Source organism: Teleopsis dalmanni, chromosome 2 (assembly GCF_002237135.1).
Source record: "Teleopsis dalmanni isolate 2A chromosome 2, ASM223713v2, whole genome shotgun sequence".
Classification (NCBI taxonomy): Eukaryota; Metazoa; Arthropoda; class Insecta; order Diptera; family Diopsidae; genus Teleopsis; species Teleopsis dalmanni.
The window spans coordinates 198,897,554-198,914,114 of record NC_051847.1 but is presented as its reverse complement, the minus strand read 5'-3'; positions in this window follow the sequence as shown (position 1 = coordinate 198,914,114).

Here is a 16,561-nt window from a genome sequence, read left to right as displayed (position 1 = left end):
TGTGGCAACATTGACAATCTGTAAAACTTGTGGCAATCTCCAAACATAAAATTTAAAATATTTTTGAAACAATTTTCAACAACAATCTTTTTGTCATCGCTTTACTTCGGTTTTTGGTTTTTAATTTTTAATAAATTAAATTAACAAAAAATAAAAAAACAAAACTCAACTTTACATTTTCATCTACACGTTATTTTCTTTCCTTACAAAAAATTAAATTTCACTTTTTAAGTTTAGTTTAGTTGCAAGTTTTTTGTTAAAGAGAGAATTTTGTTGGAATAAAAAATTTATGAAATAAATTAAATTTTGTTAGTTTCATATAAAGTTGTTACAAAAATAGTTAAAATTGTACTTTAATATTCACTTATATTTATCTACAGCTTCTGTTCTTTATATGCTACAAAAATATATGCAGTTTTAGTTCACAAATCTCTAATATCCTGACACCGAATCTTTTCTGCTAAGGATTAGAGTAGAAATTTTAGCTTCGATTTTCAATATGAGTGTCAAGTGACTGTAGTAAATCTCAGATCAGTCTGGATCTATCCACGAACTGTTCCTTTAATTATCTTCAAATTTGTATAATGACCGTGGTTAGCTTATTTCCACCCATTAGTTTCGTATTGTGTAAGAATTTTTGTTAATAAAATAGCTTTGAAAAATCTCTATAAAAAATGATACAGTTTTTCCACGTCTTCTTGTAGATACTTCTGATGACTTCTGCCGGAAATAACAAAGCACGCCAGTGTCTACACTTTTCACAAACGAAACTATTTGCATTTTTTGTCTAATATCTGCCAACAGTCCAGGTACCCATAGATAATAATGGGGCTGATGACTGTTTAGTACATATCGTAGACTATGTACGTGAACAGCTTGCTCTTTTTAGTAGTCTACTCTATATTTCTCTTTTAGTTCGGTTGGGAATTGTTGATAACACCATGTTATTTGACCTTCAAATAAAAATTGCTATCAATTTTGGATTTAGGTTTTTGTGCTTTTCGAGCTTTGTCGTAGTGGACCCCACCCTCAAGCCATTATATTTCGTCCACTTTGGTATTTCGTTAAGTACTCATTCCATGAGCTCACTAATCATTTGCAGATATTTACTTGAAATTTTAATGACTAAGTTAACAGCATAGGCTGTCATTATTGTTTCTGTCACCCTTAATATCTTTAAAATCTCATTAATTATCAAAAGCCAATGAAAAGATCGTATATTTCTTGTTCACAGAGTCCATTTCCACAAAAGCATTCTCTTGAATGCTATTATTACTATTAATCTACTATTAATCATTGTTGTAATCCATACTATTACGAAACTTTTGATCTTATTTTTTTTGATTTATTTCGGTTGTGTGAACAATATTTGACTTCTGAGAAGTCAATGAAGTCAGTGCAATCTGGAGTATGTGTTATCATTAAAACTTCTAGAGATTCATGACTAACGCTAACGGAAGCGAAGAATCTTTTGAGGCTTTTAAGTTGCTCGGAATGGAGTTAACCATTATGTCCACAAGAACTATTGTACAATCGGTTAGTAACGAATGTGTGATAACAAAACGTTGGGAAAACGTTGATTCCCATGGTGAATCACAACTTAAACCAAACCAATTACTATAGTTATAAAAGTTAGTGTTCGTGTTCTTTAAGAGAGTCTAGACTAGAGAGCTTGTGGTTTTCTGTCATTTAGTTTTTTAGTTCATTTAGTTTATAATAATTCTGCTGCTCAGGATAGTTGTAACTTTAGAGAATTTTTGTATTTTATTCTAATAAAATTACGTATTTTATTCTAATAATATTCTAATATTATGCAGTGATAGTATTGACTTACTTACTGCTATTCTTCTCTCCTAGTGGAGCAGAATACTAGAATTTATGCAACTAAAGTAACAGAAAAATTAGTTGAAAAATTAATCAAAATAAGAGTAGAACATTTCTGTGTTATTACTGGAACTAGTTTACAAGAGAAGCAGGCAACGGATTAAGATTCAGAGAAATCGCTGAGGCCTTCTCTCTTGCTTCTCTTATAAACTAGTTCCAGTAATAATACAGTAATGTTAAACTCCATTTTGATCGATTTTCCAAGTCCTTTTTTCATTACTTAAGGTGCATAAATTCTAGTATACAAGTCGCTTGTTTAGCGACTAGCGTCTAGCGACTAGTATTCTAGTCGCTTGTTCAACGACTCATTTCATCAAATTAATGTCCTTATTTTCATGGTCTGCATATGTTAAACTTTTATTTAAACTTCACTGTGAAAGCAAACCACGTGTTTTGTTGTTTTTTCTTAAGTTTTCGAGTTTCTGAGTTTCTGTTTTTAGTTTGTGTTTTAATTTAGTGTCGTAAATGACTCCACAGTGTGCAATTAGCAAATATTAAATTATAAAACTTTATATGCGCAAAATATAAAGCAAAAACCAAAAACAAAACAAGACAAAATGTACTGCACCCAAACTGCTAACCGTGCAGAATGCATTATGAGATATACTCTAGTCAGGATCTACTTACATTCATACAAACCTATGCACACTCACAGGAACAGGAGTAGACAAGGAGCAAACGTGTCCGGCCTGCACACAGGCACGCATAAAGTACGAGTTAACAAAATTAAATGAAAAACTTTTGCATAATTCAATGCGTTTCACTCTTAACTAAATAAATAAATAAATAATGGAAAACATGGGAAAATAATGCGAAAATGAAAACAAGGACAAAATGTCCTTGCATACTACGCAAATTTAATGTTGTTTTTATTTTAAAGGACAAAGGATATTATTTCATTATCATGTGCCATTAAAAAGCTACAAGCTACGCACATTTACAAAAACCCATAAAAATTTTCGAAAAAAAAGTGAACGATATAGCTAGCAAAATGCCTACAAAGTATAGATAAGACTCGAGTCCACTTCAATGCAATGATCAAAACAGAAATTTTCAAAAAACAAAAAAAAAAACGAAAAATGTTATAAATTTAGATTAACCTTTTAGTGTTCTTATGGCTATTGCAGCATAAATACCAAAAAAACAACAACAACAACGACATAGACATCGACAACGACAACGACAACGTTTGTAGAAGGAGCAGCTCTGGTAATTACTGGTAAAAACTTGGTATATTAGAGAACTTTGGTCACTGCTTACAGACCATTAAAAGTCACTTCGAAAGTCATCTACAGCTAATAATTATCATATACATTATACGCCATAACGAGCGGCAGCGCGCTCGCTATATACACGGCATATCCTGTAGGACCAATAAAATTTCTGTATAGCAATGGCAACACTGTTTGTTGTCCTGCTGCATGCGGCTTTATTATATGCGTTTGCCCTTGCTATTGCCATTTCGTGTATGTATGTGTGTGTATGTGTATTATGTGTGTGTGTGTTTCGAGGAGTACACACAAATCTGCTAAAGAAGTAATTACTCAAAAGTTGCTCCCAAATGGGTTTTTATGTTGTGTTTTTTTTTTTTGTTCTGTTTAACGTCGTCCCTGTCCCTTTCGCTGTTTACCAAGTCCTTTCTTTGTGGCACAAATTTTTTTTCCGGTACTAATTTATTTACTTGTGGGTGAGGGTTTATGTGTACGCGCATTGTCAAAGGTGTTACGATAAAAGGTTATCAGTTTTATGAGCTTTTACGGATTTTTTTGGTCTATTAAAAATATAAACGAAAGTGAAAAAAATGTTCTTTGGAGTCCTTTTTTATTACATGACAGACCATTGAGTGTGTTTGCTATGCGCAATTTGTGTTAACTTATTTTCCGGCTATATCTGATGCATATATATTAAATATTTTGTGTTCATATAAATGACCAATAAAACGTAATGGAGAATATATGTCGAAATAATATTTATTGCATTTTTAAAATGAAATATTTATGATTTTTTATTAAATAAGTGTAAGATAAAAGCGCTTTAAAGTTGTTCAGAATTGATAGAGAATTTAACTCTTAGAAAAAATTGTTGGAAAATTTTAAATATACATTTAAAAAAAATTTGTATCTATCAAAATGTTGTAAAAGAGCTGTTGTAGTGTCCTTATGGTATAATATCAACGCTATGTCAATAATAGTTAAATAAACTTTCCTCTGGAAATGAAAATTTTTTGATTATTGCTTACATTACATGGCTTTTGACTGCCAAAATGTAATCAATAGTACTTGGGTCTCGTAGTTAGACCTATGCATACGTATCATCTGCCAAAAAAAAGTCATTCAATTTAAAATGAGTTTAAATCTATTTTTTTCAATACAATTTTTTACTGCTTTTTTTTATGACTAATATTAAAGATATTGCAATTAAATGCTTTTAAAATAAAAAATATTATTACTGAAAGAATATTTCAGCTGGAAATGTTTATTTAAAGTTCAAAATTAAGAAAGAGCAACGCAGAGCACAGGACGACGAAGAATTGTTCTTTTAGTCACATTATTTTAAATATATGTAGAATTGGCTCTATTAAGTGGATACATCCAATAATCTTAGTTTGACAAAAAAGAAGAGAATGATAGGACGTATTTGAAACATCGATCAACTTTTGCTATTTGCAATACACACCAGAAGAACCTGTTGAAATTTTAAGATCTGCATTCAAAACAACTTTTCAATAATGAAAATTCAAGTGAAATGGCATTAAGAAGAAGAAATTGAGTGAAAAATGCATTGCCGAAGAATAAAATAAATGTTTACTTGAAAGATGTTTGTTTTCTGGTACTATCGCTAATCCCAGGTGTCCAAGTGAAAAGCAACGAGATGATCCCATAAAAATATCACGATCATAGAAATCAGTTTTGAACGGTTATCACAAATATCAGGTTCACGGCATTTTGCTTAATCAAGCATCCCGTCGAACCATTCTACAGAATAAAATCCTTTGCGAATTGAAGCTAATCTCTTACTAACTCTAATTGACTAAACAACTGTTGTCAATCCATAAGCCTCACTGGGTTGGTTTTGTAGTACAAATGGCCAAAGCATAGAAAGATTTTTGAAAATCAATTATTAGGAGTGATGAGGAGCATATAATGTTAAACAGAATCATAAAAACACAAAATTGTCAATTCTATGCCATGGAAGGCCCTCAAATTATTGAAAAAAATCCTCTTTAGTTCCAAAAAAATGACATTGCTGTATAGAATTTCTGCTGAAATGATCATCGGATCATAATTGTCTGAAGAGATCTGTGATAAAGCAAGAACCGTCCACCAGATGCGTTATCGGGCAAAGGCTGCAGCATATCTGGTTAAAATATGATGGCGGATTATCTCAAACAGCTCAAATCAAGTTTTTGAAACCATTATTCCCTCGAAGCTCGATATTAAAAATAATAATTTGACTGACATCCGCGTTTGCCTGATTAGACGTCGCAAGACTTTTTCCTGTCGAAATCAAAAATAGTTCGAAATAAAAATTATAATGAAAAGTCTCATGTGAATATAATATAAAATAATATTTATTTTAATTTGAAGTGACTTTTTAGTGCACAATATTAAGCACTTAAGTGCTACTGAGCCTTAATAATATCCTCTTGTGTATTAGTAAACATCTCTTCTTCTTATTTAAATTTTGAGATATGTTAAATTTTTAAAATTTAAAGAAAAAATTCTTTAAAATTTTAAAACCAGTAAAACATATTTTTTCCATAAGTCCTGTATTCACTGTATCCTTTTTAATGTCAGTTCTCATATATCTCATTTAATTTTTCTCCTTCCTTCTCCATATTATAAACTTTGTTGCATTTGTTTAACCACTTAAGACATTGTGGTTACTCTTTGCCCTCTTCCTTGGCTGTTTGTTGGTTACAGAATTTTCTTGCGTCGCTGTATTTTCCTTGTTGGCAACAGTATTGTGGTTACTTTTATTGCTGCTATGTTTGTTGCTGATGTTGTTGTTGCTGATGTTGCTGCTGCAATAAAGAACAACATAATCATTACAAATTGTAGCTTGTCACAAAATTTATTGTAAATATTATTTTTATTTATACTATGAATTGCTATTGTTGTTTTTGTTTTTGTTTTGTTTTGTTATTTTAATTTGAAATAATTTATTTTGAGTTGTTTTTCTGTTTTCCACAGCTTTGTAGTTACTTCTGTGACCTTCCCTACTTTCCTTAAAGTTTTCTATTTTAAAAATGAACCAATATAATTTCAAAAATGAAAGTATTTTATATTTAATATATATATACATATATATATATACGTATATGTTATTTGCGAAAACTGACAGACTTACCAACCCGCGTTATCGAATCTCAGAATGGTTACAGGCTCCTCTGGGAGGTATGCAAATCTGAGGTCAATTATTGCTTAGTCTGATGAAGTGATACACAATAATCCAGTCAAGGCGTAAAGAGGGGTTTCGAAAATAGAGTAAATAGAGAGTAAAAGTGCTTAAGTACACTGACTCAATTAGCTTCAACATAATATATACAATATATATTACAATATAGAGAGTGTGTGTAAATAAGATTCACAAAATTTGTCTGTTTTTGTTGAAAGGAATTGAGGGACAGATCATTGCAAAGAAGGATTACGAGAAAAAGGTGTTTGATAGATAAAAAATAATTAACAAAGAAAAAGAAAAGCACAAGATTATGTACAAAAGAAAACATTTTTTTTTTAATAATTTCAGGTTTCACAAAAATAATATAAATTTTCTTATTATATTCAGTGTCTAACATATAAAAATTCTTTTTTAACGAGTAAGCACTAAATTTTTTTTTTTTTTATTAAATTAAAACGAATTAGTAATATTTTTACATCAGGGTCCTAAAATAGTTGATATTAATCCATTGAGTATAAATATTATAGAGTAGCAATCTCGTACAAGCAAATTTTTGTATGAGGTTGCTGCTGCTGGCAACCTTTTTGCACTCAAAAAACACTCCATTCTCTTCATGTCTTGTTTTCTGAATTGCTTTGGAAATTAAAGTAAAGGGCAAAACGATTCTCTCAAATAACTCTTTTCGTCGTTTGTTATATTGATCAGTGCTTCTGCGAATTTATTAGGAAGGTATATGTAGGAAAAAAATATTACTCTAGTCTTTTTGTGTGCTTTCATATTGCATGTGCACTTTACTAGCATACATACAGTAACGAACAAAATTATTGGCACAGTAAGCAAATTGAACTATTAAAAATCGCATTATTAACAGGATAAAAATAATGCAAAAGTTCACTTTGCTTGCTGTGCCAATAATTTTGTTCATCACTGTATATGTTTACATATTTCTTTTCTATTTCTCAGCAAGTAGGTATGTTTGTATTAATTTTGCATCCAATATTAAGAAATTGTAAGCGTAAAAAGAAGTTTGGCTTTTTTTTGTTTCATATCAGAAACAATGCTACTATTATTTTTATTGTTTTGATTCTGATTTAAAACTGTTTTTAAAAATATGTATGTATATGTAAAGGCTTACTAATTGCTTCAGTATACACATATGTATGTATGTATATATTATGAGCTTCATGTGTTAATAAATAAATAAATAAAAAGAATAAATATAAAAATGTTTAACCAATTCTGATGGTGCAGTTACAACCTCATCTTCTTTCCGTATTTGGGGCCAAAAATCTATTTCTCTACGTATATTATATATACGTATATATGTATATATATATATGGGAATGTAAGGAATATATGAGAATAAACACAAAACTAATAAAATTCATTAAAAAAAATATGAGTAGCCTTTATTTCTAGGAAGTTCTGAAACAAAAATAATAATATGTTCATATGCCTATGCCTATGACCATAAAATAGAATATTTTCCTCTATTTAAATTTGGTGCTGAAAAGTGATATTTAGTTTCAATGAAATAAAAATACACAAGGGTACAAAATAGAGTACAAGGAAACAAAATCATAACAAAAAACTTACATGCACGTGCTCACTATGTTATAGAGCGTTGTAGAGAAATTCATTGTGCTCTCTATTTCATGTAACATTGTTACCCGCGCCCCCACAGGTCTACTTAGCAAATTGAGTTTGTTTTCAGATTTCTACTCTATAATATTTATACTCAATGATTAATCTTTATCTGTAATATAGTATAATGATTAATAAGTAATTTAATTAGTTAAATCAGCCGTCGTACAAGGTTTTGTCTTTGAAGGAGTCCTCTAAATAATAAGTGTTTATGTAGTTGATCTGCGAACTAAAAAGAAAAGTACTATATTATTAAAATTTCTCTTAAAAATCTATCCGAAATCGACATATTACAGAAACATATTACACACAAAATCAAACAATGGACTTAAAGATCAGTAAAGAAGTTGAGATATTTGCGTTAACATTTTTTGACCCCTTTTTTGTCAGACGCTTTTCCCTAAATATATATAATATATATATATATTTTTTCCTTAATATATATAACACAATATGAAACCTTTATTTTTATACTTATTTAAAGAGCTGACTGAGAACCCAATATGAGACCCCTATCAACAAATTTATTATAATGGCTGACTGTGAGCTTGAGAGATGATAGTAATAATTTTTTTTTTATTCAATTGCGGGTACTTATAAATAAAAACCAATTAGCAATATTTTTATATCGAGGTCTTGAAATAGTCGATATTAATTTTATCTATAATATCATAGTATAATGATTAATATTTTATTTAATTAAATTAATTAGATGGTTTGGTTGTCTTAAGCCGTCGTACGAGCTCTTCTGTATGAAGTATGTTGGTGATAATGATTCCACGTTCTATCAGTTGAATATTATGGTATTGTGATATAGACAATTCAGATCTTCTACCAACAACTTACTTGGAGTTGGTTATGCTAAAATTCTAGAATTTAAGTTTCACAATTAAGAAAAAATGAAGTTTGTTTTTTATCACAACTTTGTGAATGAGAATTTATGCTTAAAAAAATAAAAACTTGTGAAATTTTTTTTAAAACGTAATAATAATTTTACTTTTTAATTAGTTATTCTACGTTTTTATAATGAGCTAACAGCTATTTTTTCATTACAGAACCACTTCCATATTACGCATAAATACAGAGAACTGTGATTTTTCGCCATTTTTGAGATGAAATAAATCACTGGAAGTAAGGAATCAACAAAAAAAGGTGAACTTAAAAAATGAAAACAAAGTTACTCCTGTGATAATTAATTTTGCCCTAGATTTGTATAATAATTAATTTACAATATTAAAAAAAATAATAAATGAATAAACTATTTTTATTATTAGAGGCTAAAATAATTAAATTATATCATCGGAATAACAATTCGCAAATCCTAATTAATGAATAAAAATAATACAACTCATTGAAAAATAATTCACAATTTATTTTAAATATTTTTTTTACTAAATGCAATTAAATAGTTCTGCCATGTCGTTCAAGGCAAAAATGTTGTTTAAATGACCAAAAGTATGCAATGAAAATTTTTGAGAGCATAATTGTTAGTAAAAAAAAAATATTTCAGCATTTATTAACAATAAAAATAACGATTTAAACAATAAAAATAACAATTAACGCAAACGTGAAATGATAATTACTACAACGTGTAATAACTGTAAATAGGCGTAAATTGCGAGAACGCCTAAAAGCAGGCAAGCTCAAAAAAACAGAAACGAACAAAAAAAAAACAAAAAAAATAATTAAATAAAAATACAAAACGACAACAACAGTTGAAAGCAAAAAACAAGAATCAAATTTCATTAAAATAATTACAACAAAACCAATTAAGTTGAAATCTACACTTGTGTGCGCAGTTAAAAATACTCGGCAAAACATTTTAAATACATACTTATATACGCATATATATGTATATAGATGTGTGTATATATATACAAGTGCATTAAAAGTTTATAGCGGTGAAACTCATAAAACGGAAATTCTTTTAAAATTGCCACTTGCAGAGCAAAGTACTTGCTCGGTAAAGGCACAGGCACGGATACAGGCTCAGGATCAGGCTAGGACTCAACTCGACTACTCTCAGCTGAGCTCAACTGAACTGTATTCAACTTAATTTAAGTTAAGAGTGGCATATGCGAACGGAAGCACAAATGAAAAACTACAATTTAAATAACAAAACGTACGCAGAATTCAAATAAAAATACAAAAAAGAAGTAACAAAAAAAGAATTTAACAATACAAAGGAAAAAGTTAACGAAAAAAAAAGTAGTGAAAATACTGCTAAAGTAGCATAAAAATTAAAAAAAAACTAATACATAAAACGAAAAGCAAAGAATTAAAAAAAGAATAAAAATTTCTGAAAAATACGGAATTGTTGAACAATGAGAATTATTTCGCGTAGCATACGTTTCGGCGAAAAGGCAACACGTTATGTGAGTACCAACCCAACAAACTCAACTTCAAATTCAACTGCTGCTCCTCGCACACACAGAAGCTCAAAAATGCATTGCCCCATTTTGATTGTAATTAGCCTAGGCTGCTTTCTGCACTCAGCTCTATTGTGGAACATCGCCGACGCTGCAATTTCAAATCGAGGTAAGTGCAACTTCATTTTGTAGCTAATTTTTTTCCCCATTTCCTTTTACTATTGTTTTATTAAATTTTTATCTTTTTCTTTTTCTTCTTGTTTTGTTTTATTTTGTTTTGCACTGTACTTTTATTTAAATTGAAACACAAACCTGACATGTGGCAAGTCTCATGTGTTTGTGCCATATGCACTCGAAAGAGAAAAATATTAAAGTAATCACTTACAAAAAAAAAACCAAAAACAAAAACAAAAAGATCGCATTTAGATAGATATACGTATTTCCATGGAACGTATCCTTTATATCTGATAACTTTAAAAAAATATCATTTTTAATTTATCTTAACTCCGCATAGAATGTGAAGTAAAATTAATAAAAATGAAATATAAAAATATAATTTTATATGTCTGCTCATATCAAATGTAATGTTTTTTTTTAATTATACTTTAATTATAATATAAAAGATTTCTCTGAAAAGTATGCTAAACATTTTTTTAAGTCATAGGAATTTTTAACAAATAAGGAAAAGCAAAGAGTAAAGGGTATGTAGCCAGAGGAAGGTTTATATGATTTGAATCGGTAAATGTTTAAACTAGTCTTCTATATTAGGGATTCTCATGAGGTTTTTTTAAGCTCTCGACTTTTTGGAAACATCTGTAAAATTATAGCTAAGCTGTTGGCTGATATGAATCGATAAATTATCGAAAACTTCTTCAAAAACAGAACTTTAAATGTTTAGTGGAAAATGTTATGCTATAAATAATGCTATAAATCACTCCTAATAACCTTTAATGATCCAAGTAATATATTTAAATATTAAATAATTATTATTTTTTAATAAAGAAATAGCATAAGAATAATAATACAACACATAAAGAAGAATGAGACCTGTTGCTTGTCAATTGCAGGGGGTCTTACACTAAAAAATCAATAAACTTCCACAAAAACATCCTACCATAGAGTTTCCACACTGGACTTTATTTTTGCCGAGTTAGGCAAATGATTGTGTTTAAATCTCAAACTCTAAATGAGGTTAAATGAGGAATATCTGTCAACTTATGACTGACCTAAGTCGACAAGTCATTGAAATTATTTTAAAAGGTGTCAGTCACACCAAACTGCACTTATTTTTACAACCAATATGTTGAAATTTTAAAGAATTTTTAACGCAGCGAAATATTTTAGGGCCCCACTCCCTTATAGAATAGAGATCAATAAATTTTTTAAATAATCTCAGATCAGAGTTTCTTGACGGTACTTTTTCTACTTTTTTTTTTAGACAAAGAATCGTGTTTATATGAACAAGCTTTTGATGATATTGAAAAAATATTAATCCATTACCCTTTAATTAAGATAAAGATGTTTTTTTTTTACCGATAAAGAGTCTGACAAACTATCCAAAAAGTACTTCTTTAAAAATTTGTTCTTTCTGTATGCCAAAGTTAGTTAGTCGGAAAATGCTTGGTAGTACTTCTTTAAATATCTGTTTCTTCTGAAACCTAAAGCTGGACAGTCTTAGAGAAAATGCTTGATGAAACTTTTTTAAATATTTGTTTTCTCTAGAAATCAAATTTGAGTAGCCACTGAGAAATGCTTGATGGTACTTCCCTAAATACCTGTTTCTTCTGGAACCTAGTGCTGGGCAAAGAATATGCTTAATTATTTTTTCTGCCTTAGAGTTCCCACAACCTCTGCAGTAAATATTCAAAGTAATGCGCGGTTTCTCTGTGTTAGTTCGTATACATTAGCAACCTGTGAGAAGATATATAGTACCTATAAATCACCGAACACAACATAAAAGTGAAGTGAAGAAGAGAGAATATTGCACATCAACAGAATAAGACGTGCAATATTCATATGGTCCCTTTTAATGACTTTGCAAGACCTGGTCCTATTTTAAAAATGTCCCTTTAAGCGCAGCTTACACAAGATCTAATAATCTACAAAATAGAAGATCTACAAAATATTAATTTTAATATAATAACGTGATAGTGTTATACAATATGAAGTATAATTTAACTTGATAATAGTTATGATGTTATTTAAATTCTTTTTTTAATATTATCATTAATAAACAAAGTTTTTATTAAAGAACATTTTTTATAATATTAAATACAAATTTATTTTCTATCTTCTTCCACTTTTCCTATAAAAACATCGTTAATAGTAAGAGCTTCAGTTCTTTTGTACAACATAAATGCATAACTTCTTTTAACTAAAAAGTCAAAGGAAAGCCTTCAAATAATCCTTTAAAAAAGTACATATTAAGCAAAACGTTTTCAAAATGAAAACGCTTCATTTTTGCATTATTTGGGGTTTCCCTTCTAACCGCCATTTTTTTCGTGCCATAATTTTTTCATAATTTTGAACAATTTCCAAGCAATTTTATTCTAATGCAACAGCACAAAATTCAGTCAACGACACGTTGCAAGTTAAACTGCATTGTATGCAACAAAATAACAAAAAAAAAGGGAGGAAAATTCTAAAAAATTTTATGGAAAAATGGGGAAAAATCCTTGCAGCGCGCAAAATGGTGCACATAAACAACAAAATATAATCAGCGCACATGCAGTTGTGGTCTACTAACTAAAACCCAGTTTACCGCATTTTATGTAGTGAGTGAACTAAACCGATTTCGACTGGGCGTAGCAGCAACAACAGCAGCAGTAACAGCAGCAATAACAATTGCTGTACCAGCACCAGCAACAGCAACAGTGGTAGTAGCAGCAGTTGTTATGTTGCAGGTAACACTTAAGTAACAAGAGCATAAAATATTACTGCAACTACAGCGACTACTAATAACAAGCGAGTAAAGATATTTTTCTCGTTGTTGTTATTGTTGGGTTTTTGTTGTTGCCACACTTGCAAACAAACTACAAAATCTCAGTGATAGGAAATATATAGAGTTTCGGTAACAGTTTAGGGAAGTATGAAACGAATAGTGCTGTCCTGTCCTAGTATGATTTTGTATTGAGCTCATGCCTGCTAATAACTACGTTCTAGCAGTTGTGGTAACTGTTCGCCTTAGTACTTGTTTTTGCACATTTTCTTGTTATGTGGCAACGCTGTGCCTGCTTTTTTTTTCAAATTTTTACAAAAACATCAACGAAATTCAGAGAAGCAAAGCAAAGCAACAGCAGTAGTAGTGGTAGTAGCGGCAAAACGGAAATGAGTTTAAAATACCGCATTCCACTTGTGACTTTATTTTACTTTTAATTTCCTCTTCATTCATATCTGCAACTTTTGTGTCTTTATTCTTTTCTTTTATTTTCTTCTCACTTTATTTTCACTTTATTTTCCATTGTTCTGGCACACTGTTACGCTCAGTATTCGCATATGTTTCACTTATGATTTTAGGCATTTGAGGTTTCGCAGACACCGTCATATCTCTTCGCAAACTTTTTCACCGCTTAAGATCCAGGAACCAAAATCAACGTAGATGTTGCTACTTAACTTTTAACTCTGCCACTAACGCCGCCACATTTTTCTGCCATGCTCCAGGAGCTATCACTGCACGAATCTTGGGGCTTTCATCATTTTGTTTTAGTTCATCACATGGAACGCTGCGCTAAAACAACCAACTTTTTCTAAATGAAACTTGATAAACATTAAACAATTAAAAAGTTTCCGTCTCTATTGTGTGTGGAGGCTTTTGTGTGCTTCCCCCTTTTTTGCCTAGTTTTGTTGTTGCTTTTATGAAAGTTAAATTTAATGAAAATCTCATTTGTTACGAGTTAGGTTGCTCCACATTTTGTTATATCCAATTTTTTTACTTAGCGCATTTTTTTTTTGGTTAACTTTAAGTTTCATTTGGAGTTTGGAAATTTAAGGATATCTTTTTTTTTTATTCCATGGAAAATTAAAACGAGGTCAACAATTTTTTTGTTCTATTTGACGTTGAAAAAATGTGCTGCTTCTATGTCGCAGGCATTCAACATTGTTGCTTCGTAATTTGCTTAAACTGAAATGAGATCCTGGCATAGAACAGGATTTTGTTATTAAATTACTAAATAATATCTGTACTGCAACGAGTAGACGTCGTAGTGGAGCTATGCAGTGTAGCTTGGGAAAAGTGAAATTGATAGCTGAAAATGAGAATAAAATCGGGGTCGACGTATCAAGAAAATACATTAATTTATTTAAAAATTTTTAAAATTTTTTAAAAATAACTTTATCAGAAGATAACAAATTTTTATTATAAAAGACTGCTGTGATATGCCTTCACAAAACTTAGCAACTACCAACTGACAGTAACATTGCACAGTAAAGAAACGAGGTTAGTTGCACACAATCTAATTCGATATGCCGAGGAGAGCTTTGGCATCATTGAGATGCGGATGATATCACGAAATGAACATCACAACTACGGTAGTTGGATCATGTTACGTTAAGGGATGCCCAGTGACAATAATATAGCAAAGGGGATAATAAGAGTTAGTATAGCCGCAGACAGCAATCCCAATAAAACCCGAATAACTTCATATGTTATTTATATTCTAAGTACGAGTAGTATATTATATTCTGTATACTATATTCAAATCAAAAAGAAATCCATGCCGTCAGTCCGAAATCCAAGAAAGACTTTTTACGACTAATGAAGTAAGTGCGATATTATATTGAAATATGTTTTTTGGAAGAATGCAGATTGGTGTGTACTTTAGTTGACGACTTATATTCGATAAGTCACTGTTAATCGATCAATGAAAATGATTGTAAATAAACCCCATTGCTATTCAAGGCATTGGTTTAATAGTGTATTATATGTTACAACATAAGAAAACTCCTGTGTTGATAATCTGATAAAACTGATAATCAAAAAACACTGTATATAGTTTGGTAATTGAGGAGTTTAAAGCTTTCTCCGATGAGGAATGTTGTATGATGATGGTGATAACAATGTAGGATTCGCTCATAATTTCAATGGTGTTAGGTTGATTTGGATTAGTTGAGCTCAAGTAGAGTGTAAAGTTTAGTGGCAGCACCTGTAGGACAAGATGTTGTTCGCACCACAGTAAGAGAGGGGAAGGCGAAGTAGAAAAAATGTAGAAGCTCAGATAAGAAAACAACTTAAGTTCCTTCATTGTTAACTCAATTAAGTTCATTATATTAATATAAAACAGATAAAATTCTCACATATGTAACCCATTTTTCTTCCAGATTATGGGTCTTGAGCAATAAGAGGTTGAAGTTCGAAAATGAAGGTTTGAAAAAGTTGATAAAATTTTTTTTAACAGATATGAATTCCATGACTAATAAACATGATGCAAATAAACAGATGAATATGTTTAACTTGAACAACTTTTCCAATTTAAGGAAGGATATTCATCCTTCCTTCTTAAAGTAAGAGAATTTTTAAATGTATCATAAATTTACCCTAACAACACTGGGTTTGAGAAATATGTCAGAAAAGGTAAGAAATTTAGGGAGGGCTAACTAAGGTCGAAATATTTATGTATTTATTAGTAACAAGTTTACTGGAAACATAAAATCCGTTTCTGTTAAAAATTAAAAGAAAACTTGTTATTAACTCTTTGAAACCAAAATATTTGAGCTTCAATTCGTTATGTTAAAAGACCCAATGGTCTAAGAGGGAAAGGCATTGGGCTTAGCAGCCCCAAAGTTGCATAAAACCGTTAAAAAATTATTATATTTTACTGAGACAGCAAGAAATGATCATATAGAAAAATTTTTAAGTGTATAAAATAGTGTCGAGTAAAGTGCAGAGATAATTTCTTTATCTAAAAAACAAAATAGGTTTTTATGTGGTTCAGAGCGGTGTCTATTTCAATACTAACCGACGTATATGGACTGACAGAAACTAATAAGAAAAATTTGTAATCAAACAACGCCCAATAAACCAATAGTCGGTTAATCAAAACAGTTTTAGTTATACACCGATCTTCTTAAAAACTACTCTGCTTTCGTACTGATACTATTATTATCTTCAATAATCACAATAGTCCGAAGTTTATATTATTAATATTTTTAATAATATTTGCAAAAATCTTATTTATAATATATGTTTTAAATTTTTATGTCATATATATATGTCATATATAAATATTGTTTTGAGATTTTATTTAGACAAATATACAAAAACAATC